Source organism: Cricetulus griseus, chromosome 3 (assembly GCF_003668045.3).
Source record: "Cricetulus griseus strain 17A/GY chromosome 3, alternate assembly CriGri-PICRH-1.0, whole genome shotgun sequence".
NCBI classification, from domain to species: Eukaryota; Metazoa; Chordata; class Mammalia; order Rodentia; family Cricetidae; genus Cricetulus; species Cricetulus griseus.
In genome coordinates this window covers 133596319-133611800 of record NC_048596.1, presented here as the reverse complement: position 1 = coordinate 133611800, position 15482 = coordinate 133596319, and the positions used below count along the sequence as shown (strand labels likewise).

General features: G+C 40.5%; 1 pseudogene; it reads left to right on the top strand.

Annotated features, from left to right (window-relative positions):
• Positions 1-1812: 1812 nt before the first annotated feature.
• LOC113830919 lies at positions 1813-1912 on the top strand (annotated as a pseudogene).
• The last annotated feature ends 13570 nt before the right edge of the window (positions 1913-15482 follow it).

Genomic DNA, 15482 nt, shown 5'->3' with positions numbered 1-15482 from the left:
CTTATTGTCCCTCCAGATGACTTGTGATGTGGGGGCATCATACAGTGTATAGGGGAAGGGACACAGCCTTGCTGGATTCATTTCATCCAGTGGGACAGTGACCTTCTCACATTCTGGGAAGCAAACTGGAAGTGGTAGCACCATTTCTTTATTCATACTCTAGTGGATCCCTTCTAATTCTGGTTTTGATAAAACAATCAAGAAACTGTGACTAAGAGTGGAATTGCATTTTGTAAAGGGAGGCTGAGTATGTGAGATCCAGTCGTAGCCTCAAAGATAAGTTGCTTTAAAATGGTGTGAGGACTGGAGATTGGCTCGGGATTTGGGTATTAAAACCTTTGCCTAGCATGAGCAAGGAGGAAGTAAGGAAAACAAGAGGGAGGAAGAAAGGGAGGGAATTGATCTGGGCTTTGTGGATTACCCTTGTAATCATAGAGTTTGGGAGGCTGAAGCAAGAAATTGCTTCAGTAGAGTAAGACCCTATATCAAGGAACTAAAACATACACGCATGCGCGCGTGAACACAGACACACACACACTTAAACACTCATGAACACGTGCTCATGTGTATCAGTAGACAATCTGATATCTCGTAAGGTCAGTAGTAGTTCAGGAAACTGACTGCCATTGAAAAGATAGTTGTGTCACAGCCTAATGGCATAGGCTCCTTTGGTTGGCAAATTTAAGGGCAACCCAGACTAGAGTGAGTTCAAGGCTGGCCTGAGGACTTAGTGAGACCCACCCCTCTTTTCAAAAAGTAAAAAGAAGGCTGAGGGTGTGTCTCAACATTTGCCTAGCCTGGAGGAGACCCTGAGTTTCACTCCTGGTACTGAAAAAGAAAGAAGGAAGGAAAGGGAGAAATGGACAGTTGTTCACACTCCCTAGGAGGAGGTGGCATGCTATGTCATGGAGGGGCTGGTCAGGAAGTCAGGAGAGGGAGAGCTCTGAGCATCGGTTTTGAGTGGTTTCTAGAGGAAGGGATGATGACAGAATAAGCCACAATAGCAAAGGTAGCAGTGAGCATCAAAGCCTGTTCTTGCATGGACCACCTGGAGGAGTTTCTTCTCCTTTGTCCATGCTCTAATTGATTGTTGTTGGTCTTTGGTGTTGGACTTTATGACTCTCTACAAATTTGAGTCAGTTCTTTTGTCAAATATGTGATTTGCAAATCTGTCTCAGCTTATATCTTCTCTCATCACTTAAAAAAGATCAACAGACAAATAATAATGGGTATATTTGTAGGACACAGTGTTGCAGTTTGATAAGTATGTGCAATTTATAATGTGAGCAAATCAAACTTATCATATCCATTGCCTCAAAATTTGCCATTTCTTTGTTTGGAAAATATTCAAAATCCTCTCCGTTAGCTATTTGGAAATATATAATAAATACTTTTATACCTCAGAGTCTTTCACAGAGCAAAGGCTTTAATTTTGATAAGGATTTTAATGTATTAGTTTTGTTATCAAGGTCACAAAGACCTATGCCCCAAATATTTTCTTCTAAAATCTCACAGGCTTATGTTTTACACATAAGCCTATTATCTAGCCTAGTATAGTGACTTCTGCCTGTAACCATAGCACTTTGTGGACAGAGGCAAAAAGGTCAAGTGCTTGAGGTCAGCTTGTGTTGCATAAACAGACTCCTCCAGGTCTCAAAACACCAGAACAGAGTCTCTCAGCTATCCTACATATCCTATGAAATATAAGCCTGTGGTTAAAGTGCTGCACCTTTGCAAATGGCTGCCCACCTGTTGACCAGAATGCTTTTTCTCCCTGTAGTGTCATCTTTGCCATTGTCAGAGACCAAGCACTTGCTTCTTCAGCACATATACTAAATAGAATGATGCAGAAAAGCTTACCATGGCCACTGTGCAAGGATGGCATGCAACTTGTAAATAATTCCATTTTAATGCCACTAAATTTTTTACTTAAAATGACAGAGTTTATTTAACTTTCCCACAAATTAAAAAAATAACAGCAATGCAACATGCCAACAACTCCTGGAATGAACATTTCAATAGGTAAATCATATGACATTTGTGTGGACTGTATTTCATTAAAGCTGGGAAAAATCAGTCATCAGTACCCATATGTGTTGATGTCTGAATTCTCTGCTTTATAATAGAACTACTTAGTTCAATAGTGAGTGCTTTCTATATAACCCCAGTTATATAGCAGATGCAGTGTCCCTTTTCCACACATTTTTGAGATAGGTAGTAGCGAAGGGTAGCCTAGAACTCACAGGGTCGCACCAGCTGTCCTGGAACTCTCATCAATCCTCCTGCCTTAGCTTCACTGGTATTGAGATTACAGGCATGAGTTACCATGCCTGGTTTACATGTGGTTACTCCCATTTCTTAAAAAAAAAAAAAAATTGAAGCTGAGTGCCATATGGCTGCTCAGTTTTCCCCTCTTGAGGAGCCTCTATGGTGTTTTCCATAGTGACCAAACACATTTCTATTTCCTCCTCCTTATGGGATCAGTTGCCATCTTTGGGTGTGTGGATGACCGCTTTCCTGACAGGTGTGTAGTGACATCTTGTGGCTTTGATTTGCAGTTCCTGGATGATTAGCACGCCAAACACTTTCCATGTACCTGCTGGGCCTTTCTTTGTTGCCTTTGAGAAACATCTATTCAGTTCTTTGCCCATTTTTAATAGACTATGAAGTGTGGGTTTTGCTAAGGAATTAGATAGGCTTTACAGATTTGTGTGGTTTGGAAACCTTGTCCCCAACTCTGCCGGTTGCCTTTTCATCCCACAGACATTTCCATTCCTATTTGGAAGCTTCTTAGTTTGATGAAGTCCTTCTTGTTGGTTGTCTGGGATCATAGCCAAGAATCATCTCTAAGGCCTAAGGCAAGAAGAGTTTCCCTTATGTCGTCTTTGGAAAACTTCACAGTTTCAGGACTTATATTTGATACCTTAATCTGTTTTTGTTCTTTGTCGGTTTTGTGGCTTGCATTTTTATATCTAGGGCAAGATTTGAATGTGTAAGGCAAGGTGAAGTCCAACTTCTTTCTTTGACTGTGGATATCCAGTCATGCAACACCATTTGTTAAGGGGACTGCCTTTTCCTCCTTGGGTATTCTGAGCACCACTGTAGAGGGTCATTTGACTGGATCTGTATGGCTTTTGTCTGGGCTTTCAGTCCACCCTGTCATCCATGTGTCTGCTTTCAGTAACATATGGTTTTGATTATTATAGGCTTTTAATACAGTTTTGTTTGGGAGATGTGATACCTCCATCTTTATTCTATATTTGAGCAATATTCATTGCTCCAAATTTTCCTTTCTTACTCAGGGTCCTTTTTCCATACAAATTTATAATTTTTTATATTCTAACAGGATTTACATTGTGAATTTTTTTCTACTACATTGAATCACAAGATCACTTTGTGTATTGTAGACATTTTAACATTGATTTGTTTATCTTTTCTTTGGGGGGTTGTTTTGATACAGGGTTTCTCTGTGGCTTTGGAGGGATTTTTCAATTTGGGAACATGAGATAGCTTTCCATCTGACTGTATCTTCAATTTCATTTCTTTAGCATTTTATAGTATTAAGTTCTTGGTTGAATTGATTCTTAAGGGTTTTTTTCCTTTTGGCTAGTATTGTAAATGTGATTCTTTTCTTAATTTATCTTGAATTAGTTCACTGTCAGTGCACAGGAATGCAGCAGACTTTGCTGTGTTTCTCTAGTATCCTGAAATTATAATGAGCTCTCTTGTCATTCCTAGTGGTTTTTTTCTCTGAGGGTTTTCTCCTTATAATATTGAATTACCTACCTAGATGACTTCAATTCTTCCTCTCTAGTTTGTAGACCTCCCATATCTTTTTGTTGAAGGGACAGGACTTCTAGTACTATAGTGAATAGAAGTAGCAGAGGGAGCATCTTGTCTTATCATTGACCTTATCCTTATGATGTCAGGGAGCTGTTCCCAAGTGGCCTTTTTTGTGTAGTGATAAAGTCCTCCTGGTCCTAACTTAAGGCAGCTTTTATCATAAAAAGTGCTGGGTTCTTGCAAGATGATTTTTCTGTGTCAATCAGATATTAGAGCTTTATTCTTCCTTCTGTCTTCATGGATTATCGTACTGGATAATTTGCATGTGCAAGTAAATAAGTACTACTTGGTAATGGTATGTAATCTTTTTGGTGCAGTGTGACATGATGCTAGTATTTTGTTGGTGATATTTTTAATCCATGTTTATCATGGTCTTTTCCTTACAGTATCTTTGTTTTACTATGAGAGTGGTGATGGTAGTTTCAGAACAATTAGTTGATCTGGGTACACAGCTGCAATCAAAGTATTATTTGGGAGGTAGAGGCAAGAAGACTGTCCCATGACTGAGCACAGGCTGGTCTACATAGCGAGTTCCAGGCAAACCAGGGCTACATAGTAAGATGCTGTCTTGGGGTGGAGTGGGGTGTCTCCTTCTATTTTGTTGAGTTTAAGAAGATTGGTATTGTCTTAGGATATTGATGGCATTTACAATGAAGCCGTTGGGTCCTGGCTTTATGTTGTTGGAGACTTGATTACTGATTTAACCTCCTTATTTGTTGTTGGTCTGTTCATGCTTTTTTATTTACTCTTCATTTAACCATAGAATGTATCCATTTCTCCTAGCTTGTCCAATTTGTTGGCATGTAATTGTTCACAATAGCCTTATGATCCATTTTATTTCCACACCACTCATTAGAGTGTCTCCTCTTCCACTTATGATTTTACTTGTATGAGTCTCCTACTGTATCTGTCTGTCTCTTTCTCTGTATGTCTCTGTCTTTATATGTGTGTGTCTAAATGTGTATCAATTTACCCTTTTTATAAAATAGTATTTGTCCCCATCAATTTCCTTGCCTTGTCTATTTCATTTATTTCCACTCCAATATTCCTGTTTCTTGTTTCTACTAGCCTTGGGCCTGGTTTCATCTTCTTCTGGTTCTTTGAGATATAGAGATGTTCTTGAGATCTGTCTTCCTTTGTAATGCTGTCACTTAGTGCTGTCACTTCTCTGCTACACCTGGGGGCTTTGCTGTGTGGGATTTCATTCCCATTTGGCTCAAGATATTTTTCTTCCTTCCCTTTGTATGCCTTATTTGACACAACAGTTATTTAGGAGATTGTCACTTACTGTCTGTGTTTCTGTGTATTTTCTTATTTTTCTTTTATTTTCTGTGAATTTTCTTAGTTTTGTCAATGATTTTTAGTCTAATTTTACTGTGTTTAGGGAATAAATCCCTGAGGACTTATTCTCATCCTGTGTAGTCCTGAGGTCACTCCAAGGGCATAATACAATGGAAACAAATGTTATGTGTGGGCTCTAATGTGACTCCTAAGAACAGAATATCCCCAGGCCTGTGCTCCACAGCCATGACACTGCCTAGAATTTAGGACTGGATGGCTCAGTGACAGGTGCTAGTCCTTCGAGACAAACTCCTGAATTGCACATACAAGTATGCTCTTGGTTTTATTCAGTTGAACTGGCTTTGGCTCAGCTAGAAACATGGGTTTCAAAGGGTGAATAACAAATGAATTTAAATGCTGACTCCTACTGAGTTTATCTTTAATATCTTTGATTATTTGTAATAAAAAACAATATGTAACTATTTCAAAAATGAAAGATGATTACTGAGGAAAAGTTGGGAAAATCATAAAAGAGCCGAGATGAAAATCATAGTTATCTGGAATCCTGTCATTGAGAGGCTAGAATCTGGCAATATTTTTCTTCCTTATTTTTATTACAAAGTTGGAGCTTCCTCACGACAACAAATGACTCCATTTCTAGTTTTTTCCAAGCTCGGTTCTGTCTCCCAAGGCACATTTGGATTTCTGTACATTTTCTTACATTTATACAGGCATGGCTATTTGCAGAGCTTTATTTCATGGCTTGGGCCATATCCTCCACTGCAACTTCTTTTCCCCACTTGAAATTAATATGTGGAACTATTTCTAAACACGTGTTTCTAAAATGCATCTACATGTCTACACACACACACACACACAATTGTGTGTGCATATACACAAAACCCAACAGTTTTAGGCACCATCACAATATCTTGTGGGTGACAGGCTGCATGTGGAAACCCCACAGGGAGATACGTACAATGAAGAGGTATCCTGTGGCTTCTTCCTGTGCTTTGCCTCCCCTGGCCTTCACCCCGGGACAGATGGAGAAAGCAACTTTGCGGTGAGACACAGTCAGTGCTTCCAGCACTCTGTCTGCGGGCCCCACTTGGACTATACACAGCATCCTTCAGACATGCTGCTTCCCTTTGGCGTCCTGGCCACCTAGTTTACAGGGATCGTGGGAGCAGTGGGGCTCTTCAATAAGGATGATGAATGCCAAGGAATCTCATAGCTGCCCCTGCATCTTTTCCCATGCAAAGTGCCCTGCGGCCTGCCTGGATGGGTCTGTTCACAGCCTGGTGTTCTGCTGGCACTTCTGTGGATGCCTATGCCTCGAAGAGTCCCCGCCCTCCTCTCTACTACACTTAGGGCTTGGGATCAGAGGTCAGTCATTAACTCTCTGCTTTCTGAGCCCACCAGTCCTGGTCCACCAGCCCTTGGGCCTTTATCCTATGGTCCCTGACCACAAGATGCTCTTGACCCAACCAGTAGAGCTAGAAAGCCTGGCCATGTGCGCCCTCTGCAGGAACATTTGGGGACTCTCAGGTCCTTGGTGTGTTTTGACACATCTTAGGAGTAGCCTATGGTCTCCAGCTCTGTTCTTTCCTCTACTCCTCTGTCTCCTTCTTTGTCTTTTCCTCCCTCTCTTCTTTCTTCCTTTCTTCCTCCTCCTTTCCTTTTGTTTTTGTCTTTTCCTCTCCTCTCTTTGTCCTGCTTCCTCTTGTCTTCCCTGTCTTCTTTCCAATACCTTCCTTTCTCTTTTTCTTAGTTTGTCTGCGCACCCCACCCTTTATTTTCCTGCATAGGTGTAAATTCTTACCTGTCTTTGCCCATCATCCCCAAGAGGATGTTTTCATGTGTGTTTGCCTTTCTCTCATCCTCTGACATTTCTCCACACCAGGAACACAGCTTGCAGGCATCCACGTGTCACTGTCTCCTTCCTCTGCCCGCGTCTCCTGAAGCAGCTGGCTTTCCCAGTCTCACCACCAACTCTTAGGTCCTGTCATTAGTCAATACTAGCACCTCTGATCTTGTCTCTGCTATAGATCCCCACACATGCCCTTGAGAAGCCAATGGAGCCATTGGGATAATTAAAGTTGCACACTTTCTTTCTCTCCAATCAGCCTGGATTGCTAGCCTGTATTTTTGCTAATTACACTTAAAAGGTCAGCTCAGAACTGAGACCCAGAGCTCATCAACTGCCTCTTTGATCATGAATATAAGTCATTATTACAGGAGAACCCTGCAAAGCAGGCATGACTGAGGAGGGAGGCTGTAATGTGGGAATGGAAAGCTTGTGTCACCGGTGTCAGAAAGTCTCTGCCCAATCCTGGTAATGATATGTAGACAGTAACTGTTGTAAATGAGGATAAGTGGGAAGCCTCTTATAAATGTTTCTTTCATGGGACTCTCAATTTCTGAAGAATAAAATTCAGAACACGTGATTCAAAGGGCTGATACAACTTGATATTCGGTACCCACTGGCACATGTATCAGTTCACATCCACACCGTGCGCTGCTTCCACACATCACAACCTCCCTGGATGATGACCATGTCCTCAACAGTGCTGATCTCTTTAGAATAAAAAGCTGGAGCATCCTGTGTCATCTGCACCCCTTGTGAGGTAGTAGGTAGTGCTTCCTCTTACTGTCCTCTAGCTATTGTTCTGTTTAGTTATCTGTTGTGTGAACTATTCCTATACTAGGAAATCCAACCTGTGGTCAAGCATGATAGAAGTTTCTCCTGACCTCTTTCTTAACACACACACACACACACACACACACACACACACACACACACACATGCCTGATGGGTGTTTTGTCAGGAGAACACATACCCAAAGGAAAAAGAAGTGTGAATAGTGTTAGTCTGTTTCGGTTCTTCCTGTGATATGATACTGAAGGCTAGGAAATATATTAAGAAAAGAGGATTATTTTAAATTTATAGTTATAGACTTCCAAGAGCCTCAAACCATCATCAGCTCAGCTCTGGAGAGGACCTTCTGGCTACAACATGGCATGATAGCAGGAATGTGTAAAAGAGGGAGAGATTGCATGGTGAGACAGGAAGCTACTTATAATGAATTGATCTCCTAGGAACTAACCAAGGTCGCCAGGGAACTAATTAGTCTCCTCTGAGGGGAACAGCTCATTGCCTTTCACTAAAGTCCATCTTTCAGCAGTTACAATACTACCTAGCATGTCACACTAAGGCCCATGACCGCCTTCTGACCCACGTCCCCATGTCTCCCTCGGGTGGCCTTGGGGAATTAATGGAGCCGTTGGAATTTAGAAAGTGCTGACATGCTTGCTCTGCTTCCACTACTGCTGGATTGCTACATTACATTCTTGCTAAGAAGGTTTTAAAAGGTCAGTGCTAAGAGCCTTGAGGAACACCCAAGCCATATTGTAACAGATGGGAACACTGAAGTCACAGATGCCAGTACTTCTGAAGTTAATATAAAAATGTACTGTAGCTTCACTCAGCACCTTACATTTTATTTTTATGGAAGCCAAACTATCCACAAATATTGCTAAGAAGTGCTTAAAGAAGTGCAAGAGAGGACTGTGTTTTGGGCTTTAAGTTTCATAAGACTGTTCTAGGCAAGAATAGAGTCATAGCATTTGTGGGGAAATGGATAGAATGGAAGTTCATTATCTTAAGCAAAGTAAGACAGACTCAGAAAAATACTGTGTGCTTTCTCCTATATACACAATTTTAAGTGTGTGTGTGTGTGTGTGTGTGTGTGTGTGTGTGTGTGTGTGTGTGTTATGTAAGTAGAAGAGGAACTAACATGGAAGGATGATAGCTAAAGAGAGGGGTCATAAGAAGGAGTAATGGACAATGAAATATAGGTAGCATAAAGCAGAGGGGATATAGAAGGCAGGGCAGCAAAAGGAGGTGAAGGGCATGCAGTGGAGAGGGGATGGATAAGAGCAATGTATGGTGATATACATGTATGTGAATGCCACAAAGAAACCCATCGCTTCCTATGCAGACTTGGAGATTAATATAAAAGAGCAGGGAATTGTTACCACAATGAAAATGAAACACTGAAAGAGTATTGATTTTATAAACAGGCAGAAGTAATGGTTTATTTAGTAACTATCAGTGATGCTGAGGGAATTGAAATTGGATGCTAACAATAGGCCATATACACAAGTAAATACAACAAATCAGACCACGCAAATATCAGGAGAGAGTTTGGAATATTATTCACAATATCTTCAAGGATGAGACCCAGGCTAACAGAATGGATACGAAGACAGAATCCATCCTTCTGCTGTATACAAAAAAAAACACCTCAACTTCAAAGACTGACATTACCTCAGAATAAAGGGTTAGGAAGAGATTTTCCAATCAAATGGACCTAAGAAAAAAGCTGGTGTAGCTATTCTAATATCTAACAAATTAGACATCAAACTAAAATTAATCAAAAGAGATGAAGAAGGTCATTTCATATTCATTGCAGGAAAAATCCATCAAGATGAAGTCTCAATTCTGAACATCTATGCCCCAAATACAAAGGCACTCACATTTGTAAAAGAAACATTGCTAAAGCTCAAATCACACATAAAATCCCCACACACTTATAGTGGGAGACTTCAACACCCCCTTTCACCACTAGACAGGACCACCACACAGAAACTTAACAAAAAAACAAAGGAACTAACAGAAGTTATGACCCAATTAGGTTTAACAGACATCTATAGGACATTCCATCTGAACACAAAAGAATATACCTTCTTCTCAGTGCCACATGGAACCTTCTCTAAAATAGACCACATATTCAGCAACATAGCAAACCTTAACAGGTACAAAAAAATTAAAATAACACCCTGTATCTTATCAAACCACCATGGTTTAAAGTTAGAAATCAACAGCAACACAAATCACAGAAACCCTACAAACTCATGGAAATTGAACAATGCGCAGTTGCACCATTCCTGGGTCAAGGAAGAAATAAAGCAAGAAATTAAAGACTTCCTAGAATTCAATGAAAATGAAGACACAACATACCCAAACCTATGAGACACTCTGAAAGCAGTTCTAAGAGGAAAGTTCATAGTATAAGTGCTCACATGAAGAAACTGAAGAATAGTCACACTAGAGAATTAACAGCACACCTGAAAGCTCTAGAACAAAAAGAAGCAAACTCACCCCGGAGGAGAATCACATACTGTAACAGAAGCACAGGTATGGATATGAGGGAACCTGGAACCATTTTCTTTGAGGCTTTAATATCTGTGGGGTTTTGGTGGCTCAGCCGTTAAAGGCTAGGCTCACAATCAAAAATATAAATTTTTATTCTTTAAGAATTTTATATAGCATATTTTTGTCATATTCTTTCTGTCCCCCCAACTCTTTCTAGACCCTCTTCCATCAGTGGTTTGTATTCTCAGGTTATGCCCTGTGAGTTTCTCCTGGCTTTTCACTTCCTGAGTTAATGTTCATTTCCTGCAACTTAATATTGAGGACCCACTGGCATGCCCCTTAGTTTGCACCCCCACCATTGTGCTGCTGCTACACGTCACACCCCCTTCCCCATGGCATTTGAAACTTGAGAAATGTAATTCCAGTGTCCTTATATGTTCCACCTAATACAGGTGTTATCACTAGCAGTTTTTAAATAAAAATCACAGCTCTTTGAAGTTGTATTTCAAACACAGAAAACATGTTCCACACTACCTTGAATAGAAACCTGACCTAGAGACATGTGACACACTAGAACCAAACTCTCTCAAGGGGAGATGGTCAGAGCCACATAGTAAAAAGGGCCTTGTGCTGGAGAGTATGTTCCTGGGAAAAACAGTGCAAACCATTCAGAGAATTCCCATCCCCGCATATGTAAATAAAGAGAAGATGTAGTGGAATGGAACATGTCAGAGAACAACTGCCACTTACATACGTTGCAGAATTACTGCATAAAATCAGCAATATATCCAGAGGACTTACCAAAACTTTTCATCAAGTAACCACGTTTTTTGAGTACTAGAAGGCGAACTAAAATATTAGTTCTACAAATGGTGGCAGTAATAACAGCGCCATACTATATTCTGAGACAGATGTCCAGAAGCAAGGAGAATGCTTTGTGAGCACCCTCAGGGACAGTGTACCTGCGATTCTTTGATACATTTGACTAAAGAAGTGGCGGAAGGTAATCAAGGGAAGAATACACACATGGAATGTGAAGATGGGTTCTGTCCTTCAGCTGATACCGGTTACCTTCAGAAAAGTGACGACACTGATAAACCAGGTCTTCTCTGTATAACCTGAGGCACTGGATTCATTACCTGAATTCTTTGGGAGGTTTAACTCTGTTCTTCCCATTTCCTCATTTGAAGTCCCATTGGGCAAATGTAGCCTGATGTCAGTTTAAGGAGATAGGATTCACTGTTGTCAGTGACCTCAGCCAATATGCGAGTCTCTTAGATAGCCTTGTTGTAGTCTTTAGTAGACATTGAAGACTGTCTTCCTTCATGCCCAGTGATTGTATAAATGCTACAGCATTGAAGTTAGTAATGTAAGATCCAAAGAGTAAATAATTGATGGCATTTTAGGACCTACACTCTGTGACAGCTCTTTCTCAGCCATTTATGGAAGCAGCCAGTATACAAAATGTAAACAAATGGGTGTTTCTGTTTTCACAATATTCATTTACAAAGAAAGATGGCTAAGAGCAAGGCATGATTCACCAACACATATTATTGGAGAGGGCCAGATTCAGAGCCCCAACCTCAGGTGTCATTTATGTGTTTAGACTTTAGTTCTAAGCCTCATGTCAATTTCAGGTTTCTAGAATTTCCCAGCTGGGAAGCAGCAAGTATATGAGGTAGGGATTCTCCAAAATGGGAAGTCTTGCAGTTTGGTCGTGGTCCTAAGTTTGCACATAGCCATGAGAGCCTAATCCTTCCTGGAAACAGTCAGGTAGCTTCTCACCAGAGCTTGTGGTCCACTAAACCTCATGCAATGGAACTCAGGGCCGTATTGGTGAATATGGAATATGATGGTTAGTCTACATAGAAAGAAAGCATGGCTGCTCAAGCAGAAGACCAAAGCTGTCACTTTGCAGGTGTGGTGAACTGAGTGGGCTAAGGACCCAACTGAGCATCCAGCATCTTCATTCCATGTCCACAATGGGTAGGAAGCATGTATTTCATTTGTTGGTCAGAAAGTGTAAGTGTCTTAGTTTCATTTCTGTTGCAAAATAATAAAGGTACCCAGGAACCCACAGGCTACTTTGGTCAGGGAAACAGATCAGTGCCTTGTAAAGCCATCATCAGAAAATCTCCCTCCTGCTGCAGATGGGAACAAATACAGAGACCCACAGCCAGACATTACACAGAGAGTGAGACCTTGGAACAATCAATTCTGCATGGGATGTCTCCATCAAGTTCCTCCTCTCAGGACTCAGGAAACCCCAAGGAAGAGGAAACGGAAATAGTGTAAGATCCAGAGGGGAGGGAGAACACCAACAATACAAGCCCCTCTAAATGGACATGATCAAAGCTTATATGAATCCACAGATGCTGAGACAGCATGATCAGGCATGTACAGGTCTGCACCAAGTCCTCTGTGTATATATTATGGTTTCCAGTTTAGTGCTTTTGTGGGATTCCTGAGTGTGTGAGCAAGTGGGTCTCTAACACTTGTGCCTTCTGTTGGGCTCTTATTCTTCAGTTGGTTTGTTCTATCCAACTTTGATGTGATAGTCTTTGTTTTGTCTTATTATATTTTATTTTGTTGCATTTTAATATTGTTTCCTACATGTGTGTTCTTTTCTAATGAGGGACAGAAAGTGAATGGCCCCAGATGGGAGGAGAGGTGAAGAGCAACTAGGAAAATCAGGGGGAGGGGCAGCCATAAACAGGATAGATTACGTGAGAAAACAATCTATTTTCTAGAGAAAACAATCTCTTTTCACAAAAATGAAAAAACAGTGGAAGGAAATAAACTGACTCCATAAAATTATCCTCTGAGCTCTGTGTGCATGCTGTGGCACTTGCATAGCTATGTATATGCATACAGATATACAATAAATAAAGAAATAAATGTAATTGTTTAAAAAGTAAAAAGGAGGTGGGAAAAAGTTCCACTTCTCACAATTATAGCTGTGGTTCATCACCACAAGGGAACCACAGTGACAAGAACTCAAAATGACTGGTCACATCGCATCTACAGTCAAGATCATCTGACATCACTGAAAGACAGTCTTACAGCCAATTCGCTGAACCACTAGGACCCATTAGCTTTTGTAGTCTTTCTGCTCTCTTTTCTACAATGTTCTGTGAGCCTTAAGTGTGGGAATGTTTTGTGGATGTATCCATTGGGACTGGTCTCCACAACTCAGCATTTTGATTGGTTGTGGGTTTTCTGTAATGGTCTGTCTATTGCAAAGAGATGTTCCCATGATGTGTGGTGAAGAATAAACACATTGGTTGGTATAAAAACAAATATTTAGAATTTAGTCAGGGATTATGCTGGTTCTGGGAAGTGGTGGTTATAGGATCCATGACTTCACTAGTAATGAGTTGTTCTTTAGGTTTTCAGTACCACATGTGGTTTCCCTCTTGTTGAGTGGATCTTAATGCCAATTACAGAGTTACTGGTTACCACAAGGTAGGCATGCCCCTGTCTCACCCTTAGGGTTATTGTACCAAGTGGTTTGAAGGCATCATAGCTGGGTAGGACTGTTGGTTGCTTCAAGTATGACAAATGACCATGCCAAAGTGGAAAGAGGATAGCTCACTAGGCCTCAACCCTACACAAAGAACTATAAGCAATTGAGGAAAGCTAATAGTGAGAGAGGTGCTCTTTCCCAGGAAACAGCACACCCATTGGTTGTCCAGTGCCAATCAATGGTCAGCTCTGAAAACATACATAAAAGTAACATTATATGGACTGAACAGGTTATATTGAGGAACAGATACGAATACACACATATTATCTGTATATTTGTGTGTACATGTGTGCACATGCAGTAACAATTAGTGAAAAAAGAGGCCAGGAATTTGAAAGAGAGCAGTGTGGGATATGTGGGAGAGTTTGGAGGGAAGAAAAGTTAGGGGAGAAATTTTGTAATTATAATCTCAAAAATAAAAAATAATTACAAATAAAAAAAGAGCGGAGATTGGTTATAGTTCCTATAATGCAGAATGTCTTCAAAATCTATAGATTATAAACTTTAAATCATTTTCTTGTAAATATTTTAGTCTCACATTCAGACACCAATGGAACCATTATATACTGTATTTCTTTCTAGCCACACTATTTTATATATTCTCTTATATATGTCTCTTCTGCAGACATTTTTTCCTATCCTGCTCTCTCGTCATTTCCATTTCTCTGGTTTCTAATGTAGTTTTAATTTCTCTAATGTATTCTTATTAACTTTTAAACTTTTATCATTTTACTTATTCTTGAGAATTTCATATGTATATATGATAAAATATAATCACATATTTCCAATATCTTCCCTCCTGCCATATGCCTCCAACATGCTCCTCTCCCAGCTTATTAAGTTACTAAGTCTAGTTACTGTTGCCCATATGTGTATGGATGTGGGGCCATCCACTGGAGAGTAGGAACCCTGTCAATGGCCACATTCTCAGAAAAGAATGGTTTTTCTCTCCTCAGAAACTATCAGTTGCCAAGGGCTCCTCGGATGGGGTGAGGCTTGAGTATCATCTACCTCATCTGTCCTGGAATTTTGGTTGTCTTGTGCAGGTAACCACAGTTGCTATGAGTTCACGAGTGTCATAACTGTATCATGTCCAGAAGGCAGAATTTCACAGCCTTCCCACTCCCATCCTCTGGCTCTTGTATTCCTTCTGCCTCTATGTTCTCTTAGCCTCTGGATGGGTTGACATAGGTGTCCTATTTAGGGCTGAACTTGATTTAGCTTTTGTTTTCTGCCATCTTGGTCTTTAGGATTTTTTTAGGTAGCTGCACTGCTCAATGAACTCCACTTCAAGAGTAGGGCCTTAGCTTCTACACAGGATCTGGATCCTCTCAATTGTCTAAACAGGGAATGATGCATGTAAAACTTATCTTTAAAATTTCTTTGTTTTTTGCATATGTCTTAAAATACTTGATTTCTCCAAAGAATTTAGTCTGCCTCTGTCTTCTCTCTCTGTCTCTCTGTCTCTCTCTAAATCCTCCAGTGACTTTCTATCATACTTAGAATTATATTCATTATGTGGGTCTTCAGGTCTCTACTTTATCTGCCTCCTTTTGACTCTGATCCTTTTCTAATATTCCCTGTTCAAGTCACTCCATCCTCACAGGTCCTCAACAAGCCATGATCATTTTGACCATATGGCCTTGACCTTAACTTGCCTGCTGCTTATACAAT